Source organism: Notamacropus eugenii, chromosome 6, assembly GCF_028372415.1.
Source record: "Notamacropus eugenii isolate mMacEug1 chromosome 6, mMacEug1.pri_v2, whole genome shotgun sequence".
In the NCBI taxonomy this organism is placed as follows: domain Eukaryota; kingdom Metazoa; phylum Chordata; class Mammalia; order Diprotodontia; family Macropodidae; genus Notamacropus; species Notamacropus eugenii.
In genome coordinates, this window is record NC_092877.1 from 336047974 (window position 1) to 336066344 (window position 18371).

Consider the following 18371-nt stretch of genomic DNA (forward strand, 5'->3'; position numbering starts at 1 on the left):
GTTCCTTGCTCATTTAAATACGTTTAGCCAACATTAAAGTGATGAATGACTTTTGTTTCCCGATCACAATTTAGCTTCTGTGGTCCTCTCCCATTTAGAAGATTCTGTCTGGCCTCGAAAGTTTGCCCATGCCTACCTAAGGCTATGGCAGTCCCAGAGGGGAAACCAAATCCCTCAATGTTTGCTCTTTGGAGGCTGGTACTTTTGACTTCTGCAAGTGTCAGTAGAATTCAACTTCGGTGCTCTGCAGATAGCATTTTTGCCTGAGGTGTATCCCCAGTATTAATTGTCCCAATAAATTGAGATATAGTGTTCATAATGCAATGTAGCAATATGGTTATATTCCACGTGTATGACTTAATTAAGCTATTTGCAGCCTGATGCTGCAAGTCACCGGGTGTGCAAGTGGATTAACAATGTACTATTCTGTATCCTCAGGATGGTGCGTAATTACTTTACTGGCGGTACATATCAATTTTTGATGATTGCAGAACACATGCTCACTTTACCAACAAACGGCTTAATAACTCTCAGTTGTGTATTAAAAAAAAGTGTTGTTTGGAAATATTTGGAAGTCTCGATCAACCACTTTATGGGTTCTTCCAGCCTTTTAATGGTTCTGTGTTTTTATTCTGGATGTATATTTTATAAAAGGTCAAAGGCTACACTTAAGGACTATGCTCTGAGAGGAAATTGGAGTTCCCTCAATGCCATTCCACTCTGTGACTGGCCCAGACTTCAGCCAGACTAGAGAAAATTCTATGGGAAATAGACTATTGACATGACATCAAGCATATCCATCCTTGAAACCGTGATTCCCTCACCCAGTCTCATCTCCTCTAGGATTCTGCTCCCCTTTCTCTTCCTTCCTTTCTCTCCTATGGCATAGAAACGCACACACCTTTCCAACTGTTTCATTAGGACTGAGTCGGGAATGTGGGAAGGCTTTTCTCCCCTCTCCTCTCCTTCCCCCTCGCCCTCACTCCTTCCACCCCTATCTCAACAAGACTTCACAATAGCTAGAAATAGCCCAAGAAAGTTCCCTAATGGGTAGTCTCTCCCATGTGGCAGAAGCTCAGGAAATGATAGTGCCTGTTAGCCTGGTAGGGTGGTGTGTAACCAACACAGGCTTATGAAATTTGTGAACAGGCTAATGAAATTTACCAGCCTGATTACAGTGCCTTTGACAGTTTGTCTATCTGGGAACCCAGGTCTTTGTTTCAAGTAAGATGGCACCAAAGACACAGACTGGAGAATGCGGATGTTTATGCTTAGTAATTTACTCTTTGAATCTAAGTCAATGTTGATCCTCTGACCTCTCTGCATTGAACTAAATTTATCTCCTATAATTTTATTAAAAAGCTTGGTGGCTATCAATCATAATGAATGCATGGTGAGACAATGTTTTTCTTTTTTCGTGGGGAAAACTTGTCAACCCCTTAGTCCCCATTAAAGCTCCTCGATGCTGGCCTTCAAAAGGATCATAAATGTGCTGTTGTCCTGAGTTCCAAAATCTAAGTGTCAGTCAGCTGAGGGTGATGGGGTTGGCACAGACTGACAGCTTTAGTCCTCTAGACTTGAGGCCTGGACTAATATGTAAAGGATGGGTTTTGGGGGAGGGAACCAGAGCCCATTGGAAGCTATCTTTCTTCACCTGATTTAGGCTCGATTATAAATGATTCTTCTCTTTCTGGATTAGAGGGATCATAGAATTAATCATAGGATTTTAAGAGGTGAAAGGATCTTAGAAACCACCTAATCTAAGTCGCCTTCCTTCCCCTCCACCATTCATTCTACAGACAAGTAAACTGAGACCAAAAGATGTTACAGTAAATCAAATCCCCAGTTTCGACTAGGTGAAGTCTCAGAAAATTCCAGAGGAATGGAATGTAATCCGCTTTACTTTCTCTGAGCTCTCGACTGAAGCTCTAAATCACCGTTCAATTACAGCAAGCCCTTTCACCATACTGCTGTCCAGGTATCCACACATTACTGCCCTACCACAGAAATAAATAGGCAGAATAAACAGTGCTCTCTCTCTCTCTCTCTCTCTCTCTCTCTCTCTCTCTCTCTCTCTCTCTCTCTCTCTCTCTCAAAAAAAAAAAAAAAAAAGACTTTTTTTTCCAAGGGTCTGGTCAGACCAAGTTTGATTTAATTCTTTAAAAAACTGAGATTGCCATGCACCAGTTTTTTCCCCCCAGGTTTTCTGGAAGAAGTCGATTTTTTTCTTGTACCTGAAGCAGGTGATGTTTATGCAGAGACATCTGAATGACAGCGGGAGCGAAGGACAAATCTAATAAAGTCTAATAAACCGTGAGAGTCTAAATGTCATTAAACTTACAAAGATGATGCTCAAAATCACCAAAAAGGTAAATGTCTTCATTAGTCTGATCTCTGAAGACTGTCGAACATTTCATTAATTTATAATTTATGATTGTTTGACAAATATTGAAAAGTATGTAAATATGAGAGGGATAATGTCTTTTCTGCGGGAGATGAGGAAATGACCCAAACTGTACGTGCCTGCTAGATTACACACGAGGACCCATCTATCTGTTATCAAACTGTGCTTTCCCTCTCTCCAACATATTGTGCAAGTGACAAGTGAAATAGTGCAGATAAACCAATGGTTTAAAACGTAATAAAGACAACAGCCATTTGCATTTTTTACATTTTATTACAAAGGTAATTTACTATGACACATTTCTGAATGTAATTTATGAAAACATTTTAAAGCAATTATATAGTGTATACAGCCTTTAGAGCTTAAAAAGTCTGATAAATAATAAGATTATAGATCTTTAGAGACTTTCACTATTGAAAACATATCATAGAAAGAATTCTTTATTTCACAAATATGATTTGCACAAGAAACGTAATAATATTAAAAATTTAAAATTAGATAAAGTTCAGAAGGATGCAGGGTAAGGAATGAACAACACTCTTCTCTGGGCTTACAAAATGAAACCTTCATGAGTACGATTCCTTATTTCACAGTGATCTGAAACCAACAAATACATATATGTTTATATTTTTTCCCCTGGTGAAATTCTAGGCACAGGAACCTTGTAGAGGCCTCTTTAAAGTAGATGTGCAAGGATAGAGTGGGGGTAATTTATATGGTTTTGGTCTAAAGTTCCCTTCATGTCTTTTTCTCTTCATCATTTTTTTCTATATTCCTTTTCTTCTCCAGTTGAAATATGCTTCAATGGGAAAAGTTAAATGTTTTTCCCTTGTTATTGAGTACTATACTGATATTATCCTTTCTTTTCCTGACTTTACTGGTGAGTCACAAGCTTTCAAGAGCAACTGAATTTTCATCCACGTCTAGGGGAAAGGGGAGGAGTGATCAAAGAAACATAGATTATGAAATCAAAGTGATATACATTTGATTTCCTCCCCAAAGAGTAAGCATTAATTTGTTTTCTAGTGACTCCATAAGATGCTTTAACCCTGGATTGCATCACTGAATAACATATCTTGGTTTTAAAGTGTTGTTGTTAAAGTTACTTTTGCTTCAGGGACATGGGGAGGAGGAGGAGTGTGTGTGTGTGTGTGTGTGTGTGTGTGTGTGTGTGTGTGTGTGTGTGTGTGTGTGTGAGACCGTTATTCTCTCCTGGTCCATATTTGCAAGTGTAGTGAGTGTTCTTAACCAACTAAAAAACAAATCCACATCTGTACACTTCCTAACATCTCCAAGGAGAGAGATCTTCCTTCATCCTAGAATCATGAGACCATATCAATAGTGCCTGTTAGAAGTTTCACTGAAAGATCCCAGAAGAGGAGGTTACCTGCTGTGAGACTCACTGCCTCCAGCCCCTTTCACCAGACATATTAAATCTCTTACTCTAAGAAAACAGGCACTTGTCACAACAGAAATCCGATTTACGGGGTAACCGAATATAATGATTTAGGGAGATTCATAGTTTAACTTGTGTCTCCAAAGGATCCTAGCTACCTAGCATCTCCTCCCACAACCTATGCTTTGCCTCACTCCCACCACCTCCCACCTTAGCTTTAAAAAGTAAATCTCAAACAAAACATCCCTTTAAGTCATCAGAGTGGCTGTAAACTTCATAAAGGTTCTCTTCCCACTTTCCCTTTCTCCCAAGGCGGAAGGCAGAAAGCACAAACCCCTGAAACCCCATTTACATCCTATTCTGCTCCCAAAATTCCAAAGTGGGGGGAGGAAAGGCTCCTGTTTCTCTCCTAGCAGAAGGCTCCGGGATGTGGTCAGCAGGTGACTGTGCTCTTTGGCACCCCGCACACTTGCCTCCTCAGTAACCCCTCCCCCTTGGGGAACTCCTGACCCTTTAGCCGAGAACCCCAGGAAATTCCTCTTCGCTCTGTAACTCAACGCTCTCTTACCAGGGCAGCTCCTGAGTGGACGTGTCATTGTTTAGCTCGTTAAGCAACCGGCCACTTAGACAAATTCCAATGGAGGTTAACGCGGCTGTGTAGCACCAAAGTTCGGGGAAGGTCAATGCTGGTGGAAGAAGGGCCGGGACCTAAAAGTATTTAAACAGCAGGAGAGGAGTCATTGACTATTTCATCTGCTTTGAACCGATACTGTTGCATTCCTGTCCCGGGTTCTTTAGCATATTCGTGCATTTCTATCCGGGAGGTAGCCATTCCCTCTGAAACGTTCCCCTCTCCACTCCAAGACTCTTTGAAAAGGGCCCCCCAAAACCTCCCGTGTATAGTGCCCCTCCTAAAGCTGCCCCCCTATTCTGGAGCTGCTAAGGATTGGGATCCAGTTTTCACCAGGGTTAAAAGAGTTTTCTTTTATATTCTTTGTAGGTAATGAAATATTTGGAGACAATTGCAATTCCTTTTGTATTGCAAAATGCGACCGCGTTCCCAAGTAACTACTGGCCCGCTTATATTGGTAGGTTTTAAGCGCCCTGGACAACTAGGGGTGATCAGTTTGGGTTCCGCCACAAATTCGTCTGTGGACTATGCAGTCCTGTACACACACACACACACACACACACACACACACACACACACACACACACAATTTCCTTTTTTGGGGGGGAGAGAGGTTAGAATCGGATGTAAATGATGATGGAATATCCAAGTTTCTGACTTACCATTGAAGAGGAAGAAATGTAAAGAAATGTAATGGGGGAGAGGGGAAGAAGAGTAGAGGAAAACATGAAACCTGCTGATGTATCAACTCCAATGGGCAAATACTCGCTTACTAACAAATGGGGACAATGAAAAGGCTGTATTGCTTTCTATTAAGCAATTCATAAGTGACCCTGTTTATAGTTGAATAGCGGTGTTTTGATGACTTATAGTATATGCAAAAACAAACTTTCCCGCCGTGGGCTGGGGTCTCCCCCCTCCTACTCTAGTTGTCAAGTTTACCTCCTCCTCAGAACAGTTGGATGATTTTAAAAAGGAAAGAGAGAGATGGAGGGGAAGAAAGAAAAAAAAACCAAGAAATGATAAATAGCATTGCATAGCTAATCGCTGGAGGGCGCGTTTACCAATTCATAATCATTTATTCTTGGTGATGTATGGCCCTTACTCTTAAATCTGAAAAGCTTCTATTTGAAGGTGTAAATAGCTTTTTTTCCCTTGCAGTAAACCTTAGTGCATTAGCAGTGATTGATCTCATGTACAATTCGTCCCAGAGTGCTATTTTAGAGGGGTAGCACTGGCTTTTGGAGATTAACTGGGGAGTCTGTTACATATTAATGAAGCTAGGAGATAGACTAACGTTTTGGTAATTTAGTTATTTGTGTCTATAGCTATCGCCGTTATTTTCCTTTAGACCCCTGCGGTTGTTATACAGCGAATTAAAAAGTGGTCCTTAGCATTATTTTTTCACTGGCAACTAAACGCCATTTAATGTGAAAAACAAATGTTGACTTCTCTCTTGAAGGAAGTGTGTTTCTTGGCAAGACATCAAAGTGTTTTAAACTGTATTAGAGGGTTATGTTAGTTTTCTTACTCGGAGCCTGGGCTCATGTAAGAAAAAGAACGTTGGAGTGAGCTTTGCCCACAGCGAATTGGTAGGAGCCGCCAGGAAAAGGGAGAAAGTTAAACTCCGGAAGAAGCGTTCCATGAATCTGAGGTTCCAAAATCATTTGGAAACTCGAGCTGGACCAATAGTAGGAGTGCATTTGTGGGGAGAGGACGCTCAGCGATTTGCAACCTGATAATTAATATCCTACTAAATGAGACGTCAGCCTCATTAACACCTTGCATGTGTGTCCCGGGAGTGAGCCAAAGAGTATACATTTCCAATCCAACATAAAAGGTACACGAGGAAAAGTGGTTATCGAGAGGCTCATTTTCTCTAGTTCTTTAGAAGAAAGTCCACCATTTTTCTTGAGGAAAAAAGAAATCTCATTGAAGGGTCAGGTTTGCCCTTAACCTGTAGAAAGAGGTAGGGCTCTTAAAGGCTCCTTAATTTCAGAGATACGTGTGTGAGAGAAAGAGAGAGAGAGAGAGAGAGAGAGAGAGAGAGAGAGAGAGAGAGAGAGAGAGAGAGAGAGAGAGAGAGAGAGAGACAGAGAGACAGAGAGAGAGACAGAGAGACAGAGACAGAGACAGACAGAGACAGAGACAGAGACAGAGACAGACAGACAGAGAAAGAGAGATCATGTTAGTGAGGTATGTATTCATGTAAATTCTGGCTGGTAGTGCCCAGAAGGCCTCTCAAAATAATTCATACCTCCCAGCCCAGAGGTGTGCAACCAGTGCTGTGTCCAAGCCCTAATGTGGACCAAGATAGCTTCTTAATCCTTTCAAGTTTTTCATCACTCATTGTTCCTATGTCTAACGAAATATTAGATCTTGAATACAGTTTATTACAGTGTTATGCTGGTTAATAAGTTGAAGCCATCCTGAAACATGAAATCATTTGCCATCCTTGTAGAGGAGGGTCTTGCCCGCTACATTCCCATGATGCTACTAATCAATCCATTCAAACACACTGTCCATCTCAGTAGTGATCAAACATGCTGGAAACTCTCCCCAGTGGCCCAGTATCACGAGCAGTGGCACATCCTCCTCCCCTTTTGTCCCAGGGATATAAATATTTAACTACAATTAGACTTCTAGAAACCTCGGCTAAAGTTAGACAAGCGAAATGGAAATGTAGGGACTCTCCCTACTTCCACCTCAGAGACCCTCCAAACCCCAATATATTTTCTTGGCTGTTCGGTGCCCCCAAATCTCCTTGTTTGTTAGCACAGTCTCCAGAAGGAGCGTCTCGTCTGCGGAACAAAATCTTCAGGATCCCCTGAGCCCGTCGGCTGGGCGCACAACTTTTGTTTTCTGGGGGCGATTTATGTTCTTTATAAATATGTGGTTTGGAAAATAAAAAAGGACTTGAAAACGTTGTTACAATGAAAAAGGACAAATTAGAAGACATTTTCTGTGATCAAAGGCAGAAGAGAAAGAGCGCATGGGTATTCAAAAAGCTTGACTCATTCAGACAACTCCTTTGGAACGAGAGGGCAACAAGCGTGTCTCCCCGTGAAAAGGCGCCTCTATTCAGACTGCAGGTGCGAGGTGGTGTGGCACATTCTGCGACATTATGTCAAGGTTGTTGGAGATTAGTGTTCAGACTTAATAACTAAAGCGCTTGATTTACATTGGAAAAAAGTCCCCTCATCCGTGAAAGCAAAATAATTTAACGCGTGATCATTTCGAGTGCTGCTGATATCCTAATACTTGCATTGTTCCTGGGGTGGAGGGGGTGGGGTGGAGGAGAGAGTGCTACAGAAGGACGGAAGGAATCTTTGGGAACCTCAAGCTCTTAGGCACTGTGTCCTAGTCACAACTGGGTGTCTAGAAGGACAGAACAGGGAGCGAGGGACCTGGGACTGGGAGGAGGGAGAGCAGGGAAGATAAAAGTTTCCCTGACAATGCAGTTGGGGGCCCCATCTGCAGTCAACCCAGGGAGGTTGCAGGGGAGTGGTATAGAGAGGAAAGAAAGGGGAGACCCGATTTGGAGAGACCCTTCCTTAACTACGGATAGGAGGACTTGAAACTCCTAAGAGCTGAGGCAAATTTTAGGATCCAATGTCCAGCTACAGGTATGGGTCGCCTGATGTCTCCCAGGCATAGGTCTGGCTTCATTTTAACTATTCTCCTCTCCCTAAATGGAGTATGAGAGATAGATTAACTCCTCCACTGGCCCCTGACAGTTTCATTGGGAGTTCTTTTTCTTCCAAAATGACCACACTTTGTATTTTCTCTGTGTCTTCCCGTCCCCATTCTAGTTTTTGCCTGGTTGTCCCGTACTTATGTTTTGCTAATAGAAACACACACACACACACACACACACACACACACACACACACACACACACACACCATGTATTCCTTCACCCCATCCATGGGTCTCATAGAATCCCCTCCCCCTCATTCAGAAGGAATCTCAAAGAACAAGAGAGCTGGTGTGATAAGGCATAATAGTGGGAATTTCAATATGGATATGTATCCATTATAATTGCATATCTTTTGTTGAAGTAAAGCATCTTACGGCGATTTCCATAAATTCTGTCTAAGAATAAAAGGTATAATGGGGACAAGGTGAGAAAGCTGTTACCCATTGTTTCCTCCTGAAAAGGTCGTAAGTCAACCTCTTGGTGTCTGACCTGTCAGCCGAAGGTATAAAGGCTTTATTCAGGCGGTCGCCCGCAATTTTCTCAGCTCTCACAAAAGTGTTTTTATGATTCTATTTTCTTACCTCTTTCCTTAATTAAAAAGCTGAATGATTAGAATAGCACCTGCATAATGTCTGAACGACTGCTGCATACTAATTCGAGAGCCTTTACATTCAGTAATTATAACATAAATTCAGAGATTGAATAAAACAGAAGGATTTTGCTCCAAAAGCCCTGCTAATCCCTCTTTAAAAGGGTCTGGTGAAATAATTCAGAACAGTTTCCGGAAGTTGGATTACCGACTCTTTCTTACTTTTTACAATGAAATGATATTTCACACTTAAAGGGGACTATGCTTTTCTACAACAGGTTCCCCCCTTCCCACCCCTTTACAAGTTGTCCGGTTTCCTCAACAATAGAAAACATTTGACTCTGGATTCTTTTCTCCCCAAATGGATTGCCAGAAATTCAGGGTAAAAAAAAAAATCTGTGAAGTATGTGGAACACTTGTGTATTCGATTGGGGCAGGGGAGGCAAAATTGAATTGCTTGATTGCATCACTTGTGTAACACAAGCTACTACAGCCAATAGTAAATAAACAATCAAGCCTTCTAGGTGGTTAGCTATTTTTCGTAGCTTAGCAATATGCAAATTGGTTGCAAAATACTGGCTGAAATACATACACTTATGGCTGTGGATTTTTATATAAAAACCCCATGGTGAATAGCTGTCTATGCCTTAAAACGTGAAAATAATTAATAGATCGGTGCTATTATCGGCGCAGGATTTGAATCAAACACTGCCTCAGGTGCAACAGGGATACTAGTTTGGAATCTTGGACTTGCACTACTGATTTTGGGAGGGGGCGGGGACTACTCACAACTCACTTAGGTGATTCTGTCGTAATTGTAGAACTTATTAGCCCCTGGTTGATTCAGCATGGTAGAGGGAGGATCTATCTTGGAGATTCCTCATAATACTAATCTGTCGATTGTTACTCAACTAAATGCGATGGTTTAGTGACAACTACCCCCATTCCTTTGGCTTTTTTTTTTCACCAGGCAGGCTTCTCTCCCAATTTAACATGGATTTATACAATTCAGTGGCTTCCCAGCATTGATCACAGGTAGCATTGATCAGTGGACCTCTGTTAAATTTTAGTTAATAGAAAGTAAACAGTGAAACTATAACGAGTAAACAATGTGAATTAACTTATCAAAGTTTGTCTCACCGGTAACATTTGCATAAGATTAACCTAAATCCTATATTTTTCCCCTCCTTCCTACACTGTGGATGTGTATGTTTAACAAAGCTATTGAGGATTATAGAAGCTAAAACAAAGATCTCCTGCTAATTGTTTACATTGGATTGTTAGTTTCATTTTAAAATAGTCGCTCCCGAAAGATTCCAAGCGGGTCCTGCAGTAGTGTATCAATTTAGCTGTTAATGACCACAAAAATGTAACAGTACTTCATTCATGGAAAAAATGAATTTATAAAATCATCCATTTCCACCATACCTCTATTAGAAGGCTGATAACAGGTAGAACATGTTGCTTTCCGAAATCTTGATACTCATCCTACCAATATTTTATTCAGCTCAAGAAACAGGGACTTTGGAGGATAAAACCGTAATTATTTAACGGACGCTATTATCATTCTGTGAAGAATGTACTTTTCATGTGAATTTCACCCAAATGCTTTCTCTGCAGCCTTGTCTTTCTGGCTCCCTCGTTTTAATGCCCTCTGCGTTATGCTCTTGGAATGCATATTCTCCAGCATGCAATAACCTAAAAGACTTACGATGTAAATAAATCAACATATGGTCTAGACGAGCTACAGAGGTTTACTGAAGCTACAGCGTCTTAACAAGTCATATGGGTGACATTAAGGCGATCTGATCTCTCCAGCTTCATTCCACATAGAAATAAACTCGATTCGGCCTAATTTTTCTTGGGCCTTTTAAAAATAAATTACATATTTTCTGCAGTGACCCGCTGAATGACTTGGTGAGATTGACTCAAACGCGTGGCTCTTTCACTGTGATTGGAGAAAAAAAGAAAAAGAAAAACATATGTACAAACATATATGAATGGTGACAAGCAAGTATTCTCATGGAGCCCACCTTTCTCCAAATTTCCTTCTTGAAACCGGGGATAGATCTATCTCATATGAGTATGTGAGGGTGAATATTCCTTGGGAATTGAAGAGATCTGATCATTTAAAGAAATATCAAGTTTCTCCATAGTGGGTAGGGCATCGAAGTCAACATTTTTTTTTCAAGGGAGGATAGAAACAGTGGATTGGGACCACTTTCTTATCTTGATTTGCAAAGTTAACCTTAAGAACCCTTTCCCTCCTCTTACTAAATTTACCTTATCCCCCTGCCTCCTCCCCACCCAACACACAGATTTTTGTTTTTGCTTTTTAAAGGAGCAACAACTTAAGCCCGACGACGAACACTGTTAGAGATACTGCCCACCTTTGCTCAAGAAAACTTGAGTTTCGGAGCTCAGAGAGGAAGGTGGGAGAGTCCTCAACAGAAAAGCAGCCCTTGGGTGCACCCAATAAAACCAATATGTCTTCACTATTCATTGAAAACTAGTTGTCCTTGAGGAGTAAAGATTAGGGAATGGTTTGCGTTTCTGGGCCCTATGGATGAATGCAGAACACGCAGACCCGGAAGAGAGGGCAAGGAGTGGGCGAAAGGGGAACAGGACTTTCTCCCAGGAGCCAGAACTCCAAGGGAAATCCCCAGGCTGGGGTTTTTCCCATTCCTATTTTCTAATCTTCACTTCCTTTAAGTACCAATTGTGCTTTTGTGAAATGAATGGTCTCTAATTAATGCACTTGCACAATGGCCGGGTTTGCATGGGGATCGATGATAGGAAGCAACAGGGGATGAATCCTTCCAAAATGGTTCGTCAGTCCTAGAAAGAAAAGGCAGCGTCTATAAAAAGGACCACGAATAATGCCCACACGTCTCTCCCCATGCTGTCGGAGGGGATATTCCATCTCTCAGTGACTACAGTCAAATGTAATAACTACAAGTCTTCGCTCAGTCATGGAGACCCATAGAACTGTGTGCTCTACATTCTGGGATTCTGGGAGCCTTCTTCCTCTCTCTCTCTCTCTCTCTCTCTCTCTCTCTCTCTCTCTCTCTCTCTCTCTCTCTCTCTCTCATATCTTTCCTACCTCGATATGCTCCTCCTTAGGGCCTTGGTTCTTATTCCCTCCCTCCTCCTCACAAGAAAACATTCCTTCCTTCCTTCCTTCCTTCCTTCCTTCCTTCCTTCCTTCCTTCCTTCCTTCCTTCCTTCCATTTCCTTCCTTTTTGCTGGTTCCCCTCCTCGTCTTATGCCCCAGTATTTCCATTCCCACCCAAGAAACTCCTCTTTGACATCTCCTGCAACTTCTTTTAAGTTCAGAAAGATCGAAGCACAGAGTGTAAAGCCGTAGCGCATGCGCACTACATTTAAAGCGCAGGAGGGATTTCAAAGAGGAGGGTGGAGAGAGAAAATATATATGTATGTATGTGTATATATTTGCATGTATGTAGTTATGTGTACGTGTATGGATATATGTATATGTGTGTGTATGTATGTATCCTTCTCTCGGAATGAGAGTTGCCCAGGAGAGGCATTGGCTATTGTGAGTTCGGAAGGGAGAGAGAGATCAACGAAATAAGCCTAAAAGGGCCTAGTCCAGGAAACTCTACGCCCATTTCAACTGCTAAACCGGGTAGAAAGGGTATATTCAGGTACCGGAATAGGGGTCACAAATGGCTCTCCCCCCCCCCCTCAAAAAACAAACAAACAAAACAAATCCTACCCATCCCTGGGCTTATAAGAAGCTGTGCGGAGTTCATTGAGAAGAATCACGGTTTCACAAGGAGACACAAACATCCCTGAGCTGAGGCCACTAAATGAAGTCCCAGGAACCCGACCTGGGTAGACAGGACTGCTGTTCCGCGTGGGGGAGGAGGGAGAGCAAAAATATGGCTAATCAACATCTGTAATGATTTGTTTTATTTTTGTTTGATATACCTGCTCCTAGAAATGCTTCTGAGAGGCCAACGTGGTGGCACTTGGTCAGCTAGAGATTTGGTGGAAGAGGTGAAAATAGATTCCGGAAAGGAAAAGACTTTGACGGCAAGAGATTACAACTTCATCATACTTCCTGACACCTATCTCCCCCATTCCCATCCCCAAATGTCCAGTCCATTTTTAAAGTTTTGTTGATTGGAAGCGGATGTGAATGGAACAAGTACTGCAGTCTAGATTGGCCAAAATTAGTTAGTTGGTCCTTCCACTTTCCTTTTCTAAACAAACAAACAAAAGCCGCAATGATTTCTCTGTAAAGAAAGACAAACAATCCAAAGCCCTTTTTCCTCCTTCGTGGAGATTGAGAATTGGAGGACAAATTTATACACGAGGACAGAGCAATCATTCGAAACCCAGAATCGAAATAGGATGGGAAGATGCATATGTCGTTTATTTTAGAATAATGGAAAGAACGGAATGAAACATCATCTACACATCGAGGATATATTTTGGGGGAAAGAGTCACAGAACACAGGTTGTACATATTTACAGCAAGATTCATCAACTACTTGGAATATTTTCTTTCCGTAGTAGTATAATCGTTTTCAAACAATAGAACAAGTAAAAAAAAAAAGTTACTTTATAATTTAACTCCTGCTGAAGGCAAGATATAAATCGCAATCTGGAATGAAAGGATGAGAAATATTCAGAGGGCTCAGTAGGGCATTCTTTGTGAGTTACTGTTACAAAACGTTTTCCTGTCTGTATAATTCACATTCATTGCGATCATTACATTTTCCCATAAATTAGCGATATAAACAAACATATGGGGACCTCCAGTAAACAAATAAAAATCAATAGAAAAGACAACATTTTGCAGCAACTATAATAACAGCATGGGTTACAGCTTTAGGAAACTTCTTTACAAATCATTTAGTCATCACACACAGGGGAGGGAAGGAGGACCTCCTAAATATCCTGAATGGTTTGTGTGTGTGTGTGCGTGTGTGTGCGCGCGTGTGTGTGCGTGTGTGCGCGTTTTAAGCCACCTTTAAAAGCACAACATGAGGTTTCAGAGAGCCAGGATCGAGGAAAAGCTCCAAGATCTGTCTATATACACAGTGAGAAAATTCATCTGTAGGCTCGCAGGGGACTTTTCATGTGCATGCCCCTTAGAGGAGCTGCATTGCTTCGTTACTTCAAGATATCCCAATATAAACACTGAATTATAACTATTCCATTGAGCAGGCCTGAGCTCTCGCCCACTTTTGTTTTATTTTTTCTTCCTAGAAGGGACTCTGCTGACTCTATAGTGGGACTGAGGAAATAGGATGAGTGTTTTCGTTGAGGACTGCCTTTTAAATTTGAAGGTCGTGAAGAGTGTGTTGAGGGTTAGTAGGACAAGGGAATTTCTAAAAGAACCTGCCCTCCCCCACTTCAGGTAACCAACTGATTCCAGCAGCTAAAATTCCATGCATTTAAGAAAAGAAACATTAAGTTCCCCAATCTCTGAGAGTGTTTCACTCGGCCATGTACAACACACATGCACGCGCACACACACACACACACACACACACACACACACACACATACACACACATCGCCATTTTCTTAAGTAGGTACCAAAGTGTGCTCTGAGGTCTGCACAGACTGGCAAGCCTGTGGACTTGTATTCATATGGGTTGCTCTTTGCTGTGTAGGCTTGAGAGCCCCAAAGTTATCCTCAAAAAAAAGTTTGATTTTATCTCTTTAGAAACGGTTTAAAGCTAGCGGGCAGGGGGAGTTTGACAGAGAGGAGAACAAATCGCCAACAAAGCCCGTTTTACGTTTCATCAGCGTTGTTAGGACGACAAGCAGGAATGTCTCAGATAATAACTCCCACTTCAAAGATTTCTCAGCTCAATAGAAAGCGGACCATCCTTTTTATTCAACCACAAGGGCTGGCACTAAAGAAGACTCAACTGTTTGAATTTTTTTTTCACGGTGTTTATTTTTCCCCTATTCACTGGGGTACTTGGATAAAATAAACAACAAGACAATTACTGAAACATGGACTTCTAACTTTCCTGGGATCTTCCCTAAAGCCTTGGCCTTCCTTTCCAGGAATGCCAGCCCATTCCAGTCTCCCCAAGACTAAGTTCTTCCCCAGCTGCCCTTAGCACGATCCCTAGAACAGGAGAACTTGGGCCACTAGAAGTGGACTTTGATAAACATCCTTCTTGGGACAAGTGAAGGTCGTAGGGAGTTAAATGAGTAAGAGAGGTTGAAAATGGTGAGAGTGGCCAACATTCAGTCCTTACTTTCTGAGGTTGTGGCTCATTCCTATGGCCCATCTCTATGTCCTGGTCTTCCAGACTCAGCTAACTTAAGGAGAAGAAAATGAAGAGTTCTGATGGATGAAATTTTCTTTGTCTTCCTTCCTTCCTTCCTTCCTTCCTTCCTTCCTTCCTTCCTTCCTTCCTTCCTTCCTTCCTTCCTTCCTTCCTTCCTTCTTTCCTTCCTTCCTTCCTTCCTTTCTTTTTCTTTCTTTCTTTTTTCGATTTTAGTTTTAAAGCTTCTGACGTTGCCAGGAGTCATTCACCACTGACCCTGGATCGTCTTTGGGGGGCAGTAAAGGTTCTTAGAGACCAGCTCTTCCTTTTCTGACAATAAACAACAACACTGCGCACAACACGACAATACGGTAATAATAAGAGTAGTAATGATTGGGAATAAGGGGAGAACATTGACTAAAATCCCAGGCACAACAAGAGCCTGGGTCTCGGGTAAATACAAACACTCAAATTTGAGAAAGTGTATTATGTGCAGGAAGTATATGATGGAGAGCAGATTGACTGTATTAAACTAGCATGAAACCAAAGGTCAGTGCAAATGTATCTTAATAGACTGTCTTAAATGGAGTGTGCCTCCATTGAGGGCCGCTTGCTTTTGCTCTCCTCATTACCATAGCGATCTTAACGTGCCATGTAGATGCACCATAAAACTCACACTTTCAACCCCAAAATCAGACTCTTTGAACAATCCGAGCTTGATTAGACCTTTCTCCTTTTCTTTCCCCCTTAAAAACCATTTCCTTGCCTTTAGAAACTGGCCATCAAATCCAAATGCATTCTCTGATCACGGCAGAATGCAGAGACAAAGGGGAACTGACGCGTCAATTCAGGCGGCCCTTTTCTTCCTGACATTATTATCCATTTTTATTATGATCTGGAACAAGTGCCCATTCGCGTGGTTTTTGTTTACCGGAAATTAAATGAAAATGATTTAGTTCGCGTCAAACAAAAATATATACTTGTATACACAAGAAAAAAGGCCTGTTAGACGTAAATATTATGTCCTTAATGAAAAGACTGGACGGGCTCCAGACTTCGCCTTTCAGTATTTAAGTATGACTTGCCTATTGCCATAGAAATCCTAACTTACCATGAAGATTCACCGTTGCGGAGAAATACTTCTTTGTGCAATCTGCCTTTGATGTCTAAGGCATAAGATTCAAGCTTTCAGCTGCGTCTGTCTAGATTACCTTGAGAGCAACGCGGTGGACATCTGTAACAAGCAAATGAAAAATTAAAGGTGATTAGCCTACACCGTCAAACATTTTTATTTTGTTTTATTTTTCTTTGGGGGCAAAGGAACGAAAAGAAAGCAATGAGCTCATCGAGATAAAAAAAAAGACTTTTTTTTCTTTTTTAAAGAGAGACATTCTTCTGGAGTGAAAAATCTTTCTCAGATGACCCTTTCCTGTCCTTTCCTTTCCTCTCAATAGCTTCCCATTCCAGAGTTTAAGTTTTGTGATGAGAAACACTACTTTGCAACCAACTTTGCCCATGGCTGATGTAGTTGATGACTATGAGCGCTGCTATGTTATGACTGCTTTTCCCCCGTTCTGTCTCCTCTTCCTTTCACTGACTAGATAATTCACCAAGGATATATTTGGATGTATCAGGTTTTCATTACGTGTAATGAAAACAATCCCACACCAGTTAGTAAGTTATTTATTTAGTTGAAGTTGTTGAGCTGAATGATAGGAAGTGAAAATTGTCTAATAGTATCTGAAAGAAACTTCTGTAGAGAAGAAAACCAAACTGAATCCCAAGAAAGAGTACTGCCTGGGAGGAAAGACTTCAGAACTGCCTAGTGTGTCCCTTGTGTGGAGCTTTTTTTTTTCCTCTTGTTCCTTTGGTTACTCTCCCTTCTCATCTCTTTCAACATCCTCCTCCCCTCCCTCCAAGCCAACTCCTCCTGAATCACCTGGTTCTTTAAATTCTATGCGGAATGAGGGTGGAGCTGGGAAACAACCAATTGGTCTTGCATTTAGCAATGAACAGACAATAGTTTTAGGGAAATTGCCCTTCTCTTCCTAGAGTAGAAGATGCAGAAAAAGAAGAAAACTAACTAAATTGTCTTTGCAACTGTTGCAAGTGAGTTTCTTAATCCCGACCCCTCATCCCCACTCCCCATTGCCTAGAACTCAAGGGTCAGGAGAAAAAAACAAGGCACAAGAAGTGTGATTCTCCATCCGGTAGTCCTTTCCCTGGTATCGTGTACACAGCAGTATATCAATATATATATACATATATACATATATATATAATACACATTCTATCACCACCATGGGTTTCTTTTTGCCTTTACAAAATTTATTATTGGTGTTTCTTTTTCTTTCTTTTGTTTTTGTTTTCTTAAAAAAAAAAAAAGGACAAAGGTTGTGCGCTTTAGACAAAGACCATCACTTAGTTTACACGATTCATCCAGAGAAACTGACACCTCACACAAGTAATTCCGCCTAAGTGGCCTGAGCACAATGACGTCACCACGAACAGCCTTCCCACAACCCTCGAGAAATCACAAGCACCCACAAGATTCAACAGGAATGAATGACAATGGCTTCGAGGGAGGCTGGAGGTGGAGGCAGGGGAAGATGGGATTCATCATTTTAAAGACTTGGGAACATAAAGGGAAGGACAAGCTAATCCTTAGGCCACTCTTTACCACTTCATCTCTTAAATAGTTTTATTCGTGGCCTATTATATATCTGTATGTATATACATGCATATACACTTATATAGTGCATAGACATGTACACACCCATGCATATATTTTGTACACTTATTTCATGTAGTTGTGTGCATATATATCACACATATATCTTGGGGGGGGCTTCATTAAAAAAAGGGATCATCTTCAATTCTCGAAGAATTTGGGATATTACAGGAGGGGAAAGATTTTGTTTGGAACGTGAAGCGGGGAAAGAACCCAGGTAGAAATGGTGAGAACGAGCAGGTTGCCACTCGCGAGCTATCCTTTTACCCAGAAATCCCGGGACACTAAAAAATCTAAACACTTTGGTTCATTGATACAATCATGGGCGAAGAAATCAGAAATCGATAAGAGACAGTTTGGCACCGGGAATTCCAACCCAACCAGTGGGAGAGGGAACTGAGATAGAGAGTGGGGGTGAAAAGAAAGGGGAGGGCAGGGGAGGGCAATACAGGGGCGGGCTTGGGGGAGGGGGAAAAGAGAGCAGGCCAACCCCTCAGGAATCGCCTGCAGGCCCGCTGACCTCCCTTCCCCTAGGAAAACATACAGTTCCCAGCCTGATGACAGAGCCTCGGCCATTTATTTTATTAGGCTTCCGGCTTCTTCCAAGTACCAGGGTTTCCCCATCAATCCTTTCATTATTATTTTCATTATTCTTCT